At 42.6% G+C, this 18,221-nt stretch overlaps 1 protein-coding gene across 1 annotated transcript in view; it reads left to right on the forward strand.

Annotated features, from left to right (window-relative positions):
• The window catches only part of LOC121545947 (forkhead box protein J3), a 92,720-nt gene that overhangs the window by 10,177 nt on the left and 64,322 nt on the right, over positions 1 to 18,221 (forward strand). The gene's annotated exons all lie outside the window — the stretch shown is intronic.

Consider the following 18,221-nt stretch of genomic DNA (forward strand, 5'->3'; position numbering starts at 1 on the left):
CTGATAATCTCCCTCGATCTGGGGCTCCACGCAAGATCTCACCCCGTGGGGTCAAAATGATCACAAGAACGGTGAGCAAAAATCCCAGAACCACACGGGGGGACCTAGTGAATGACCTGCAGAGAGCTGGGACCAAAGTAACAAAGCCTACCATCAGTAACACACTATGCAGCCAGGGACTCAAATCCTGCAGTGCCCCCCTGCTTAAGCCAGTACATGTCCAGGCCCGTCTGAAGTTTGCTAGAGTGCATTTGGATGATCCAGAAGAGGATTGGGAGAATGTCATATGGTCAGATGAAACCAAAATATAACTTTTTGGTAAAAACTCAACTCGTCGTGTTTGGAGGACAAAGAATGCTGAGTTGCATCCAAAGAACACCATACCTTCTGTGAAGCATGGGGGTGGAAACATCATGCTTTGGGGCTGTTTTTCTGCAAAGGGACCAGGACGACTGATCCGTGTAAAGGAAAAAATGAATGGGGCCATGTATCGTGAGATTTTGAGTGAAAACCTCCTTCCATCAGCAAGGGCATTGAAGATGAAACGTGGCTGGGTCTTTCAGCATGACAATGATCCCAAACACACCACCCGGGCAACGAAGGAGTGGCTTCGTAAGAAGCATTTCAAGGTCCTGGAGTGGCCTAGCCAGTCTCCAGATCTCAACCCCATAGAAAATCTTTGGAGGGAGTTGAAAGTCCGTGTTGCCCAGCGACAGCCCCAAAACATCACTGCTCTAGAGGAGATCTGCATGGAGGAATGGGCCAAAATACCAGCAACAGTGTGTGAAAACCTTGTGAAGACTTACAGAAAACGTTTGACCTGTGTCATTGCCAACAAAGGGTATATAACAAAGTATTGAGAAACTTTTGTTATTGACCAAATACTTATTTTCCACCATAATCTGCAGATAAATTCATTAAAAATCCTACAATGTGATCTTCAGGATTTTTTTTCTCATTTTGTCTGTCATAGTTGACGTGTACCTATGATGAAAATTACAGGCCTCTCTCATCTTTTTAAGTGGGAGAACATGCACAATTGGTGGCTGACTAAATACTTTTTTCCCCCACTGTATATTGAAGTCGGAAGGTTGCATACACCTTAGCCAAATAGCCTTTAAATTGTTCAACTTGGGTCAAACGTTTCGGGTATCCTTCCACAAGCTTCCCACAATAAGTTGGGTGAATTTTGGCCGATTCCTCCTGACAGAGCTGGTGTAACTGAGTCAGGTTTGTAGGCCTCCTTGCTCGCACACGCTTTTTCAGTTCTACCCACAAATGTTCTATAGGATTGAGGTCAGGGCTTTGTGATGGCCACTCCAATACCTTGACTTTGTTGTCCTTAAGCCATTTGCCACAACTTTGGAAGTATGCTTGGGGTCATTGTCCATTTGGTAGACCCATTTGCGACCAAGCTTTAACTTCCTGACTGATGTCTTGAGATGTTGCTTCAATATATCCACCTAATTTTCCTTCCTCATGATGCCACCTATTTTGTGAAGTGCACCAGTCTCTCCTGCAGCAAAGCACCCCCACAGCATGATGCTGCCACCCCGTGCTTCACGGTTTGGATGGTGTTCTTTGGCCTGCAATCGACTCCCTTTTTCCTCCAAACATAACAATGGTCATTATGGCCAAACAGTTCTATTTTTGTTTAATCAGACCAGAGGACAATTCTCCAAAAAGTAAGATCTTGTGCAGTTGCAAACCGTAGTCTGGCTTTTTTATGGCGGTTTTGGAGCAGTGGCTTCTTCCTTGCTGATCGGCCTTTCAGGTTATGTCGAAATAGGACTCGTTTTACTGTGAATATAGATACTTTTGTACCTGTTTCCTCCAGCATCTTCACAAGGTCCTTTGCTGTTGTTCTGGGATTTATTTGCACTTTTCGCACCAAAGTATGTTCATCTCTAGGAGACAGAACGCGTCTCCTTCATGAGCGGTATGATGGCTGCGTGGTCCCATGGTGTTTATACTTCCGTACTATTGTTTGTACAGATGAACGTGGTACCTTCAGGCGTTTGGAAATTGCTCCCAAGGATGTACCAGACTTGTGTCTACAATTTTTTTTCTGAGGTCTTGGCTGATTTCTTTTGATTTTCCTATGATGTCAAGCAAAGAGGCACTGAGTTTGAAGGTAGGCCTTGAAATACATCCACAGGTACACCTCCAATTGACTCAAATGATGTCAATTAGCCTATCAGGAGCTTCTAAAGCCATGACATAATTTTCTGCAATTTTCCAAGCTGTTTAAAGGCACAGTCAACTTAGTGTATGTAAACTTCTGACCCACTGGAATTGTGATACAGTGAAATATTATGTCTGTAAACAATTGTTGGAAAGATTACTTGTGTCATGCACAAAGTAGATGTCCTAACCGACTTGCCAAAACTATAGTTTGTTAAAAATAAATTTGTGGAGTGGTTGAAAAAATAGTTTTAATGACTCCAACCTAAGTGTATGTAAACTTCCGACTTCAGCTGTAAAATGTGCACTACATGACCAAAAGTATGTGGACACCTGCTCGTCAAACATCTCATTCCAAGATAATGGGCAATAATATGTAATTGGTCTCTGCTGCTATAACAGCTTCCTCTCTTCTGGGAAGACTTTCCACTAGATGTTTGAACATTGCTGCTGGGACTTGCTTCCATTCAGCCACGAGCATTAGTTAGGTCGGGCACTGATGTTGTGCGATTTGGCCTGGCTTGCAGTCGCCGTTCCAATTCATCCCAAAGGTGTTCGATGGGGTTGAGGCCAGGGCTCTGTGGAGGCCAGTCAAGTTCTTCCACACCGATCTCGACAAACCATTTTATTTTCATTTTTATTTGTTGTAATTCTTTCCTTATTTTTCTCCCCAATTTCATGATTACGATCTTGTCTCATCGCTGCAACTCCCCAACAGGCTCGGGAGGGGCTAAGGTCGAGTCATGCATCCTCCGAAACATGACCCGCGAAACCACGCTTCTTAACGCTCGCTTAACCCGGAAGCCAGCTGCACCAATGTGTCAGAGATGACACCGTTTAAATAACGACCGAAGTCAGCCTGCAGGTGCCCGGTAAAGCCCCCCCAGCCTAACCCTCCCATTTTTACATTTTACATTTTAGTCATTTAGCAGACGCTCTTATCCAGAGCGACTTACAGTTAGTGAGTGCATACATATTTTTTATTTTTATTTTTATTTTTTTATTTTTTTTGTTTCATACCTCCCCTAACCCGGACGACACTGGGCCAATTGTGCGCCGCCCTATGGGACTCCCGGTCAATGCCGGTAATGACACAGCCTGGAATCGAACCCCAGGCAGTAGTGACGCCGCAACACTGCGATTCAGTGCCTTAGACCTCTGTGCCCACTCGGAGGCCTCGACAAACCATTTTTTTATGGACCTCACTTTGTGCATGGGGGCATTGTCATGCTGAAACAGGAAAGGGCCTTCCCCAAACTATTGCCACAAAGTTGGAAGTACAGAATCGTCTAGAATGTAATTGTATGCTGTAGCGTTAAGATTTCCCTTCACTTGAACTAAGGGGTGAAGCCCGAACCATGAAAAACAGCCCCAGACCATTATTCCTCCTCCACCAAACTTTCCAATTGGCACTATGCATTCGGGCAGGTAGCGTTCTCCTGGCATCCGCCAAACCCAGATTTGTTTGTCGGACTGCCAGATGGTGAAGCTTGATTCATCACTCCAGAGAACGCGTTTCCACTGCTTCAGAGTCCAATGGCGGCGAGCTTTACACCACTCCAGCCGACGCTTGGCATTGCGCATGGTGATCTTAGGCTTGTGTGCTGCTGCCTGGCCATGGAAACCCATTTGACGAAGCTCCCGACGAACAGTTATTGTGCTGACGTTCCTTCCTGAGGCAGTTTGGAACTCGGTAGTGAGTGTTGCAACCGAGGACAAATTATCTTTATGCGCTACGCCCTTCAGCACTTGGTGGTCCCGTTCTGTGAGCCTACCACTTCGCGGCTGAGCCGTTGTTGCTCCTTGATGTTTCCACTTCACAGTAACAGCGCTTACAGTTGGCCGGGGAAGCTCTAGCAGGGCAGAAATTTGACAAACTGACTTGTTGGAAAGGTGGCATCCTTTCCAACAATGTAGAATATGTAGTATATCTGAAGAATAGTATATGTGAACAGTGTTCCCTGACTATGTAGGGCAGCTGCCTCTAAGGTGCATGGTAGAGTAACCGGGTGGTAGCCGGCTAGTGACAGTGACTAAAGTTCAGGGCAGGGTACTGGGCGGAGGCTGGCTAGTGGTGACTATTTAACAGTCTGATGGCCTTGAGATATAAGATGTTTTTCAGTCTCTCGGTCTCAGCTTTGATGCACCTGTACTGACCTCGCCTTCTGGAGGGTAGCTGGGTGAACAGGCCGTGGCTCTGTTGGCTGAGGTGCTTGATGATCTTCTTGGCCTTCCTCTGACACCGGGTGCTGTAGATGTCTTGGAGAGCAGGCAGTGTGCCCCCGGTGATGCCCGCTGACTTAACACGTTTTAATTTACCACCCTTAATGAATGCATTTGCAGACTTGGCACAAGCCCTTTCTATCCAAGGTATCAGGGTTCCTACTAGTCTTGCAGTTTTGCCTGTAATTACTGTGTCAAGGCACTGTCTTGACAGGCAATTATTATATGGATGGCTGTTGTTGAAGTTGTGGTTGCATTCAGAGATTTGCTTTTTGAGCTTGCTTCATCATGGCTGAGCCGTGGTTACAGAAGTGAAATACCTCAGTGATGGTATTAACACAACCACAAATCACAGACATGCTCTGAACCCTGTGTACCAATCAAACCTGTGGTACGGAACTCAGTGCTTCTCAATAGCTAGCCTATTTAACTGTTTTACTCAGCAAAGTACAGTATGGCTTGCCTTTGCAGACTTGAAAGAAAAAAAAAAGAACATGAATTGTAATGGCACACTCGCTTCAGATACAATAGGGGAGCACTCCCAGATATATGGGTTAGGCCAGTCACTGTGGAACTGGTTGACTGGGTAATCACCGTCTTTGGGTGTTCGGACCCTCTTTCCACAGAAGCAGTGTTATGCCCCCTCTCTGTTGTAGCGTATTACTCATCCTAGCGCCTCACTATGCTAACGCTATGTCGCCACAACATTCAAGCCCACGCTCTCAACTGCAACAACAACCGCAGCAGCACAGCAGGTCGGGGCTTGTGGCAGCCTGATTTGCAGCAAAAGCCTACTCTTAATGAGGGGAAAATAAGAACTTGTGTTGCGCTTTTCTTCCTTCCTGCAGCAAAAAGGTAGACTAATTAAGATGGCTTCCTGGGAAAGGGGGTCTGGCTCTGCTTTCTCCCACAGTGCCACTGTCAAGGGCCTTCAGGAGGAGACGGGGGTGGCTGTGCAAAAGCCCACCCGGCATTTTCCCTCCTCTTCCCTCTTTCTTTTCCCCAGCATGTTTGGTTAGATGAATATGCGTTAAACATTTTAGTTATTTTTTTCCAACTCAAAATTAAACTGGTTTGCGGGTTTTCTCCTCTTATATGTTGCTCTCGAGGGGGATCCGCAGACCGATAGTTTTTTATTCCTGGTAGACCGGCTCGTTTAAGTTTCAGGAGACGATACAGTGTGTGTTTGCGTGGGCTGGTGTGTTTGTCTCTGTTTAAGGACATTTGAAGGTTGTTTTATATGCTCAGAGATGTGCTGGTATCCTTTGGAGGCTTAGCTCTGCTACTGACCAGGTTTAGTCAGGGAATTGTCTTTACAGGGTTCAAGCAGGACATTGGTCCATACAGAAATGATCCTATACTCTGAAATGGGTATTTGAGATAGTATTTACTGGCTTTTATTAATATATTAACTGGTATTTTAGGATCTTAATTGTGTACAGCAGCGTTGCAGTTCTTGACACCTGGCACCTACTACCATACCCCGTTCAAAGGTACTTAAATATTTTGTCTTGCCCATCCACCCTCTGAATGGCACACATACACAATCCATCTCTCAATTGTCTCAAGGCTTAAAAATCCTTCTTTAACCTGTCTCCTCCCCTACACTGATTGAAGTAGATATAACAGGTGACATCAATAAGGGATCATAGCTTTCACCTGGATTCACCTGGTCAGTCTATGTCATGGAAAGAGCAGGTGTTCCTAATGTTTCATACACTCAATGTATACAGTGCCTTCAGAAAGTATTCACACCCTTGACTTTTTACACATTTTGTTGTTTTAATGTGATTAAAATTGATTAAATTGTAATGTTTTGTCAACGATCTACACACAATAATTTAATGTCAAAGTGGTAGAAAAAGTAAAATAATAATTGAAAATAAAACAATCTACAGTATCTTGATTAGATAAGTATTCAACCCCCTGAGTCAATACATGTTAGAATCACCTTTTGCAGCGATTAAAGTTTTGAGTCTTTCTGGGTAAGTCTCTAAGAGCTTTGCACACCTAGATTGTACAATATTTTCCCATTATTCTTAAAAAAATTATTCAAGCTCTGTCAAGTTGGTTGTTGATCATTGCTAGACAGCCATTTTCAAGTCTTGCCGTAGATTTTCAAGCCGATTTTAAGTCAAAACTGTAACTAGGACACTCAGGAACATTCAATGTCATCTTGGTAAGCAACTCCAGTGTATATTTGGCATTGTGTTTTAGGTAATTGTCCTGCTGAAAGGGGAATTTGTCTCCCAGTGTCTGTTGGAAAGCAGACTACCAAGTTTTCCTCTAGGATTTTGCCTCTGCTTAGCTCTATTCCGTTTATTTTTATCCTAAAAAACTCCCTAGTCCTTGCTGATGACAAGCATACCCATAACATGATGCAGCCACCACCATGCTTGAAAATATGAAAAGTGGTACTCAGTGATGTGTTGTGTTGGATTTGCCCCAAACATAACGCTTTATATTCAGGACAAAACATTAATTTCTTTGCCACATTTTTTGCAGTATTACATTAGTGCCTTATTGCAAACAGGATGCATGTTTTGGAGTATTTTTATTCTGTACAGGCTTCCTTCTTTTCACTCCGTCATTTAGGTTAGTATTGTGGAGTAACTACAATGTTGTTGATCCATCCTCAGTTTTCTCCTGTCCTAGCCATTGAACTCTGTAACTGTTTTAATATCACCATTGGCCTCATGGTGAAATCCCTTAGCGGTTTCCTTCCTCTCCGGCAACTGAGTTAGGAAGGGCACCTGTATCTTTGTAGTGACGAGGTGTATTGATACACCATCCAAAGTGTAACCTCGTCTAACCTGTACCCCCGCACATTGACTCGGTACCGGTACCCCCTGTATATATCCTCGTTATTGTTATTTTATTGTGTTACTTTTTATTATTTTTTACTTTAGTTTATTTGGTTAATATTTTCTTAACTCTTTCTTGAACTCCGAGTGGCGCAGTGGTCTAAGGCACTGTATCGCAGTGCTAGCTGTGCCTCTAGAGATCCTGGTTTGAGTCCAGGCTCTGTTGTAGCCGGCCGCGACCGGGAGACCCATGGGACGGCGCACAATTGGCCCAGCGTCGTCCAGGGTAGGGGAGGGTTTGGCCGGCAGGGATGTCCTTGTCCCATCGCACTCTGACTCGGTCGCCAGGTGCACAGTGTTTCCTCTGACACATTGGTGCGGCTGGCTTCCGGGTTAAGCGGGCCCTGTGTCAAGAAGCAGTGCAGCTCGGTTGGTTGTGTTTCGGAGGACGCACGACTCTCGACCTTCGCCTCTCCCGTGTCCGTACGGGGGTCGCAGCGATGGGACAAGGACTGTAACTACTACCAATTGGATACCCCCCCCAAAAAAAAGAAAAAAAAGAACTTTAACTGCATTGTTGGTTAAGGGCTTGTAAGTAAGCATTTCACGGTAAGGTCTACACCTGTTGTTTTCGGCGCATGTGACAAATAAAGTTTGATTTGAATTAATAACTGGATCATGCTCAAAGGGATATTCAATGTCAGCTTTTTTTTTTACCCATCTACCAATAGGTGCCCTTCTTTGCGAACCATCGGAAAACCTTCCTGGTCTTTGTAGTTGAATCTGTGCTTGAAATTCACTGCTCGACTGAGGGACCTTACAGATGATTGTATGTGTGGGGTACAGAGATGGGGTAGTCATTTAAAATCATGTTAAATACTATTATTGCATACAGAGTGAATCCATGCAAATTATGATGTGACTTGTAAGCACATTTTTATACCTGAATTTATAACAAAAGGTTTGAATACTTATTGACTCAAGACATTTCAGCTTTTCATTTTTAATTAATTTGTAAACATTTCTAAAAACATATTTCCACTTTGACATTATGGGGTATTGTGTGTAGATCAATGACACAAAATCTCAATTTAATCAATTTAAAATTCAAGCTGTAACAGCAAAATGTGGAAAAAGTCAAGGGGTGTGAATACTGTCTGAAGGCACTGTACCTTTATGGTACTGTATGGGTCGGAGTCTCACATCTGGCCTAAGCCAAGAATCACTATTAGGCTTGGGCGATATACCGTATACCGGGGTATTCCGACGGTATGATTTTCAGTACCCCTTGACTTTTTCCACGTTTTGTTACATTAGCCTTATTCTAAAATTGATTAAATAAAAAAATTTCCTCAGCAATCTACACAATACCCCATAATGACAATGCGAAAATAGTTTTTTTAGAAATTTTAGCAAATTTATTAAAAATAATAAACAGAAATACCTTATTTACATAATTATTCAGACCCTTTGCTATGAGACTCGAAATTGAGCTCAGGTGCATCCTGCTGATCATGTTTCTACAACTTGATTGGAGTCCACCTGTGGTAAATTCAATTGATTGGACATGATTTGGAAAGACACACACCTGTCTATATCAGGTCCCACAGTTGACAGTGCATGTCAGAGAATAAACCAAGCGATGAGGTCGAAGGAATTGTCCATAGAGCTCCGAGACAGGATTGTGTCGAGGCACAGATCTGGGAAAGGGTACCAAAAAATGTCTGCAGCATTGAAGGTCCCCAAGAACACAGTGGCCTCCATCATTCTTAAATGGAAGGAGTTTGGAACCACCAAGGCTCTTCCTAGACCTGGCCGCCCGGCCAAACTGAGCAATCGGGGGAGAAGGGCCTTGGTCAGTGAGGTGACCAAGAACCCGATGGTCACTCTGACAGAGCTCTAGAGTTCCTTTGTGGAGATAGGAGAAACTTCCAGAAAGACAACCATCTCTGCAGCACTGCACCAATCAGGCTTTTATGGTAGAGTGGCCAGATGGATGCCACAACTCAGCAAAAAGCACATGACAGCCCGTTTGAAGTTTGCCAAAAGGCATTTAAAGACTCTCAGACCATGAGATACAAGATTATCTGGTATGATGAAACCAAGATTGAACTCTTTGGACTTAATGCAAAGCGTCACGTCTGGAGGAAAGCTGGCACCATCCCTACGGTGAAGCATGGTGGTGGCAGCATCATGCTGTGGGGATGTTTTTCAGCGGCAGTGACTGGGAGATTAGTCAGGACCGAGGCAAAGATGAACGGAGCAAAGTACATAGAAACCCTTGATGAAAACCTGCTCCTGAGTGCTCAGGACCTCAGACTTGGGCAAAGGTTCACCTTCCAACAGGACAACGACCCTAAGCACACAGCCAAGACAACGCAGTAGTGATTTCGGGACAAGTCTCTGACTGTCCTTGAGTGGCCCAGCCAGAACCTTGAACCCGAACGAACATCTCTGGAGAGACCTGAAAATAGCTGTGCAGCGACACTCCCCATCCAACCTGACAGAGCTTGAGAGGATCTGCAGAGAATAATTGGAGAAACTCCCCAAATACAGGTGTGCCAAGCCTGTAGGGTCATACCCAAGAAGACTTGATGCTGTAATCGCTACCGAAGGTGCTTCAACAAAGTACTGAGTAAAGGGTCTGAATACTTATGTAAATCTGATATTTCAGTTTTTTTATTTGTAATACATTTGCAAAAATGTATAAAAACATTTTTGTTTTGTCATTATGGGGTATTGTGTGTGGATTGAGGAAATAAGGCTGTAACGTAACAAAATGTGTAAAAAGTCAAGGGGTCTTAATACTTTCTGAAGGCACTGTATACACTTAGTATAGCAAACATTAGGAACACCTTCCTAATATTGAGTTGGAAACTGTTGAGCGTGAAAACCCCCGTTTTTGGCATAAACCGGTGGGCCTGGCACCTACTACCATACCACGTTCAAAGGCACTTCAATATTTTTTCTTGCCCATTCACCCTCTGAATGGCACACATACACAATCCATGTCTCAGTTTTCTCAAGACTTAAAAATACTTATTTAACCTGTCTCCTCCCTTTCATCTAAACTGATTGAACTATTTTTTTTGTTTATTGCTGTAAACAAATTAAAAGTAGAGCACTCTGGTTGTTTGTAGCAGAAGCTGTGCTGCGTTCAAGTCTGAAATGGAGAGTTGGGCCTGGACTTGACAGCGGAGGGAGGCAGATTGACAGAGAACAGTGAGGGTTCTGAGCTAGGATTGAATGGCGGGAACTTGGTTACCGAGAGTTACCGGGATTTACTGCCCAAAACCACTCAGTTTTCCCGAGATGATAAATAACTGCGAGAAACTGGTAAATCATAATAAATTATTTATATGAACAGCATGGCGTGAAATGGAACCGTTAAATTATATGCGATGTCTAAATCTGGCTTCTCTTCGGCCTCTGCATGGTGAATCAACGCTCAGGGTGGGGACAGACAGCCCATCTCAGTACGGAGCGCAGTTCACAATGCATGTAGACCTAGTATCTCATTATGTTTAACTTTTTCTTGTGACAGGTAGGCCTACATTTGCTGCAGCATAGCCTATTCTACAGTAATATAAAGACAGAATGCGCGTCTAATTTACCCATCTCCATCTGGCTTTAGGTGGTCATCTTGTTTTAAAATTTTTAAATATTATACTTTTTTAAATTGTAGCTGCAGTGTTTTAAAACACTTGAATATTGTTGCTTTAAATCAGTGTACGTGTGAGCACTCTCTCGCGTTCTTTCTCTCTCTCCATCAGCTCCATTCAAATTGCATCCAAAATAGATAATCTTGTTCTAGATTGATATATATACCTATATATAGATGCCCTGGCCTACCTTTTTCAGGTAATACGTTCAAGCCTTATATTTAGCTAATTAATGATGGGTTATGCATAATAAGCTTCTAACTTATAGCCTCTGTCTCTTGCGCAATAAGCAAGCACCTGTGCTCCGCTGGCCTCTCCTTAAAAAACGCTCCTTAGCTCTTGGAGTCCCATGCAGGAAAAGCTAGACTAGAATAGCTTGCTGGACATTATTTAATTTTTTTCCATTTCTTATACCAATAGACTATTCGAAGAGGGACGCAAGTTCTTGGGGGTAGGCTTTAGCAGTTATTTATTCAAACCCATAACCATTCAATCTTTGTGAAGAGAAGAGAAAGCCTTCTGCATATTGTTCTAGTCCTACATTATTCAAGGATGTCATTCGAATAATAAGGACAACAAAACGTATTTCATTTTAACTGTTGAAAGCGAGGAAGGAATGACACAACAATAGAGAGAGAAAGAGGAGGTAGGCTAATAACATTAGGGGACATACAGTGGGGAAAAAAAGTATTTAGTCAGCCACCAATTGTGCAAGATCTCCCACTTAAAAAGATGAGAGAGGCCTGTAATTTTCATCATAGGTATACGTCAACTATGACAGACAAATAGAGAATATTTTTTCCAGAAAATCACATTGTAGGATTTTTTATGAATTTAGTTGCAAATTATGGTGGAAAATAAGTATTTGGTCACCTACAAACAAGCAAGATTTCTGGCTCTCACAGACCTGTAACTTCTTCTTTAAGAGGCTCCTCTGTCCTCCACTCGTTACCTGTATTAATGGCACCTGTTTGAACTTGTTATCAGTATAAAAGACACCTGTCCACAACCTCAAACAGTCACACTCCAAACTCCACTATGGCCAAGACCAAAGAGCTGTCAAAGGACACCAGAAACAAAATTGTAGACCTGCACCAGGCTGGGAAGACTGAATCTGCAATAGGTAAGCAGCTTGGTTTGAAGAAATCAACTGTGGGAGCAATTATTAGGAAATGGAAGACATACAAGACCACTGATAATCTCCCTCGATCTGGGGCTCCACGCAAGATCTCACCCCGTGGGGTCAAAATGATCACAAGAACGGTGAGCAAAAATCCCAGAACCACACGGGGGGACCTAGTGAATGACCTGCAGAGAGCTGGGACCAAAGTAACAAAGCCTACCATCAGTAACACACTACGCCGCCAGGGACTCAAATCCTGCAGTGCCAGACGTGTCCCCCTGCTTAAGCCGGTACATGTCCAGGCCTGTCTGAAGTTTGCTAGAGTGCATTTGGATGATCCAAAAGAGGATTGGGAGAATGTCATATGGTCAGATGAAACCAAAATTGAACTTTTTGGTAAAAACTCAACTCGTCGTGTTTGGAGGACAAAGAATGCTGAGTTGCATCCAAAGAACACCATACCTACTGTGAAGCATGGGGGGTGGAAACATCATGCTTTGGGGCTGTTTTTTCTGCAAAGGGACCAGGACGACTGATCCGTGTAAAGGAAAGAATGAATAGGGCCATGTATCGTGAGATTTTGAGTGAAAACCTCCTTCCATCAGCAAGGGCATTGAAGATGAAACGTGGCTGGGTCTTTCAGCATGACAATGATCCCAAACACACCGCCCGGGCAACGAAGGAGTGGCTTCGTAAGAAGCATTTCAAGGTCCTGGAGTGGCCTAGCCAGTCTCCAGTTCTCAACCCCATAGAAAATCTTTGGAGGGAGTTGAAAGTCCGTGTTGCCCAGCGACAGCCCCAAAACATCACTGCTCTAGAGGAGATCTGCATGGAGGAATGGGCCAAAATACCAGCAACAGTGTGTGAAAACCTTGTGAAGACTTACAGAAAACATTTGACCTGTGTCATTGCCAACAAAGGATATATAACAAAGTATTGAGAAACTTTTATTATTGACCAAATACTTATTTTCCACCATAATTAGCAAATAAATTCATTAAAAATCCTACAATGTGATTTTCTGGATTTTCTTTCCTCATTTTGTCTGTCATAGTTGACGTGTACCTATGATGAAAATTACAGGCCTCATATTTTTAAGTGGGAGAACTTGCACAATTGGTGGCTGACTAAATATTTTTTTTCCCCACTGTATACAGTACCAGTCAAAAGTTTGGACACACCTACTCATTCAAGGGTTTTTCTTTATTTTTTACTATTTTCTACATTGTAGAATAATAGTGAAGACATCAAAACTATGAAATAACACATATGGAATAATGTTGTCACCGAAAAAGTGTTAAACAAATCAAAATATATTTTATATTTGAGATTCTTCAAATAGCCACACTTTGCCTTGACAACAGCTTTTCACACTCTTGGCATTCTCTCAACCAGCTTCACCTGGAATGCTTTTCCAACATTCTTGAAGGAGTTCCCTCATTTGCTGAGCACTTGTTGGCTGCTTTTCCTTCACTCTGCGGTCCAACTCATCCCAAACCTTCTCAATTGTGTTGAGGTCGGGGGATTGTGGAGGCCAGGTCATCTGATGCATCACTCCATCACTCTCCTTCTTGGTCAAATAGTCCTTACACAGCCTGGGGGTGTGTTGGGTCATTGTCCTGTTGAAAAACAAATGATAGTCCCACTAAGCCCAAACCAGATGGGATGGCGTATCGCTGCAGAATTCTGTGGTAGCCATGCTGGTTAAGTGTGCCTTGAATTCTAAATAAATCACAGACTGTGTCACCAGCAAAGCACTCCCACACCATAACACCACCTCCTCCATGCTTTGCGATGGGAAATACACATGCGGAGATAATCCGTTCACCCACACCGCGTCTCACAAAGCCACGGCAGTTGGAACCAAAAATCTCCAATTTGGACTCATTCTTTACATTTTCATTTTAGTTATTTAGCAGACGCTCTTATCCAGAGCGACTTACAGGAGCAATTAGGGTTAAGTGCCTTGCTCAAGGGCACAGACAGATTTTTCACCTAGTCGGCTCGGGGATTAGAACCAGAGACCTTTCGGTTACTGGCACAACGCTCTTAACCACTAAGCTACCTGACTCCAGACCAAAGGACAAATTTACACCGGTCTAATGTCTATTGCTCGTGTTTCTTGGCCCAAGCAAGTCTTCTTATTGGTGTCCTTTAGTAGTGGTTTCTTTGCAGCAATTAGACCATGAAGGCCTGATTCACACAGTCTCCTATGAACAGTTGATGTTGAGATGTGTCTGTTACTTGAACTCTGTGAAGCATTTATTTGGGCTGCAATTTCTGAGGCTGGTAACTCTAATGAACCTCTGCAGCAGAGGTAACTCTGGGTCTTCCATTGATGGTTTTTGTGACTGCACTTGAAGAAACTTTAAAAGTTCTTGAAATGTTCCATATTGACTGACCTTCATGTCTTAAAGTAATGATGGACTGTAGTTTCTCTTTGCTTATTTGAGCTGTTCTTGCCATAATATGGACTTGGTCTTTTACTAAATAGGGCTATCTTCTGTATACCCCCCAACTGATTGCTCAAACGCATTAAGAAGGAAAGAAATTCCAGAAATTAACATTTAACAAGGCACACCTGTTAATTGAAATGCATTCCAGGTGACTACCTCATGACACTGGTTGAGAGAATGCTAAGAGTGTGCAAAGCTGTCATCAAGGCAAAGGGTGGATATCTGAAGAATCTCAAACATAAAATATATTTTGATTTGTTTAACACTTCTTTGGTTACTACATGATTCCATATGTGTTATTTCATAGTTTTGATGTCTTCACTATTATTCTACAATGTAAAAAATAGTAAAAATAAAGAAAAACCCTTGAATGAGTAGGTGTTTCCAAACTTTTGACTGGTTATGAATATGCGTCAGCCTACTAATTATACAAATAGGCCCTATTTTATTTCAAAATGAAAATCAAATCGCTAGCATATACTTGTAACTTTGTAGGCCGCATGTGCTGCACCAGAATCACGTTCTCTTCTGCTTTATCATGGTTTAAACGATGTGCGTAATTCCAGTCCATATAATATAATACAATACAATAGGCTACAGTAATACAGTTCAAACTCAAAAGATTAGCCTACTGTAGCTAGTTTAATTTATTTACACAAGATAGCATATAGCTAGCTACAACTATGGGCTTTTTATGATTTTCTGTCTGCAGTAGCCTATCATATACAGTTCAAGTCAGAAGTTTACGTACACTTAGGTTGGAGTCATTAAAACTCGTTTTTTAACCACTCCACAAATTTCTTGTTGACAAACTATAGTTTTGGCAAGTCGGTTAGGACATCTACTTTGTGCAAGACACAAGTAATTTTTCCACAATTGTTTACAGACAGATTATTTCACTTATAATTCACTGTATCACAATTCCAGTGGGTCAGAAGTTTACATACACTAAGTTGACTGTGCCTTTAAACAGCTTGGAAAATTCCAGAAAATGATGTCATGGCTTTAGAAGCTTCTGATAGGCTAATTGACATAATTTGAGTCAATTGGAGGTGTACCTGTGGATGTATTTCAAGGCCTACCTTCAAACTCAGTGCCTCTTTGCTTGACATTATGGGAAAATCAAAAGAAATCAGCCAAGACCTCAGAAAAGAAATTGTAGACCTTCACAAGTCTTGTTCATCCTTGGGAGCAATTTCCAAACGCCTGAAGGTACCACGTTCATCTGTACAAACAATAGTACGCAAGTATAAACACCATGGGACCACGCAGCCGTCATACCGCTCAGGAAGGAGACGCTTTCTGTTTCCTAGAGATGAACGTACTTTGGTGCGAAAAGTGCAAATCAATCCCAGAACAACAACAAAGGACCTTGTGAAGATGCTGGAGGAAACAGGTACAAAAGTATCTATATCCACAGTAAAACAAGTCCTATATCGACATAACCTGAAAGGCCGCTCAGCAAGGAAGAAGCCACTGCTCCAAAACCGCCATAAAAAAGCCAGACTACGGTTTGCAACTGCACATGGGGACAAAGATCGTACTTTTTGGAGAAATGTCCTCTGGTCTGATGAAAAAAGAAATTGAACTGTTTGGCCATGACCGGGAGACATTTCATTTCATTTTACATTTCAGTCATTTAGCAGACGCTCTTATCCAGAGCGACTTACAGTTAGTGAGTGCATACATTATTTGTTTATACTGGCCCCCTGTGGGAATCGAACCCACAACCCTGGCGTTGCAAACGCCATGCTCTACCAACTGAGCTACATCCCTTGGGGCGGCGCACAATTGGCCCAGCGTCGTCCAGGGTAGGGGAGGGAATGGCCGGCAGGGATGTAGCTCAGTTGGTAGAGCATGGCGTTTGCAACGCCAGGGTTGTGGGTTCGATTCCCACAGGGGGCCAGTATGAAAAAAATTAAAAAGAATGTATGCACTCACTAACTGTAAGTCGCTCTGGATAAGAGCGTCTGCTAAATGACTAAAATGTAAATAATGACCACCGTTATGTTTTGGAGGAAAAAGGGGGATGCTTGCATGCCGAAGAACACCATCCCAACCGTGAAGCACGGGGTGGCAGCATCATGCTGTGGGGGTGCTTTGCTGCAGGAGGGACTGGTGCACTTCACAAAATAGATGGCATCATGAGGAAGGAAAATTATGTGGATATATTGAAGCAACATCTCAAGACATCAGTCAGGAAGTTAAAGCTTGGTCGCAAATGGGTCTTCCAAATGGACAATGACGCCAAGCATACTTCCAAAGTTGTGGCAAAATGGCTTAAGGACAACAAAGTCAATGTATTAGAGTGGCCATCACAAAGCCCTGACCTCAATCCTATAGAACATTTGTGGGCAGAACTGAAAAAGCGTGTGCGAGCAAGGAGGCCTACAAACCTGACTCAGTTACACCAGCTCTGTCAGGAGGAATGGGCCAAAATTCTCCAAACTTGTTGTGGGAAGCTTGTGGAAGGCTACACGAAACGTTTGACCCAAGTTAAACAATTTAAAGGCAATGAGACCAAATACTAATTGAGTGTATGTAAACTTCTGACCCACTGGGAATATGATGAAAGAAATAAAAGCTTAAATAAATCATTCTCTCTACTATTATTCTGACATTTCACATTCTTAAAATAAAGTGGTGATCCTAACTGAGCAAGACAGGGAATTTCTACTAGGATTAAATGTCAGGAATTGTGAAAAACTGAGTTTAAATGTATTTGGCTAAGGTGTATGTAAACTTCCGACTTCAACTGTATGTATTGGATAATGGCACAATCATTTGGGCATGGGCTCATTAAATGTTGTTAATGTAGGGCTCGTAAGATGTATTTAATAAATGGCTCATCTTCAGGCTCAGGTAGCATCAGGTTTGAATTTTCATGCTGATCAAAGCTCTAATCAATTGCAGATATACAGTATTTATATGCTTTATAATGCTTTTGAATGACACTTCCGGTTTGGTGGGAAATACGGGGTTACCCGGGAGAAAAGTTATTTATTCTCGGGATGGAACATTTCTAAAATAAAGGGAAAATATTCAACCCTATTCTGGGCTTCCGGGTTCACTGAAGAGTTGGAATTCCTCCCAAGCTGTTCCCCCATTTGGTAGGCAGTTGTGAAAACAATTCCCCAGCTTTTAGTCACGCTGCAGATCGAGTTGCCATTTCCACTTTGTTGGAGTGAGAATGACAGAGGGAAGCTGGATAGACAGAACTCTGAGGAAAATTGTTGCTGTTGTGGTGGGTGGCTTTGTGATATTCCAAAGGCCTTTTTTATTGTGATGTTTCGCTAATGAGTGTTGTCAGCCAGGACTTGACAAACTCACCTTCTTGTGTGCTTTCTGTTTTACTGCATTGGAGCCTGAATATGCACCATAGAAGGACTACTCTACCTTTGGGTACAGTACATTCTACAGATGCTTGGGCCAGAGGAGAGCTGGAAAGAAACTAAAAGAGTAAGAATTTTACACCAAATAATATTTTTTGCTGCCATCTTAGTTTTTTATGGTCAATTGTACAGGTTTGAGTGAAGTTTAGAGAGAGGAAACAGTTGCTAGGCTATATAAAATATATATTTTTAAGCAGCAATATGTAACTTTTTGGCCGACGCGACCACATTTACATAGAATTGTAACTTATATCTGTCATTCTCGTTGAAAGCAAGTCTAAAAAGAAAGGTAGATCTGTTCTATGTGCGCTATTTCTATGCTTCTCGTTCTTAAGTTTAGTTTTTGCATCTTTTACTTTTGTTTTTGTACATCAGCT

Source organism: Coregonus clupeaformis, chromosome 30 (assembly GCF_020615455.1).
Source record: "Coregonus clupeaformis isolate EN_2021a chromosome 30, ASM2061545v1, whole genome shotgun sequence".
Lineage (NCBI taxonomy): Eukaryota > Metazoa > Chordata > Actinopteri > Salmoniformes > Salmonidae > Coregonus > Coregonus clupeaformis.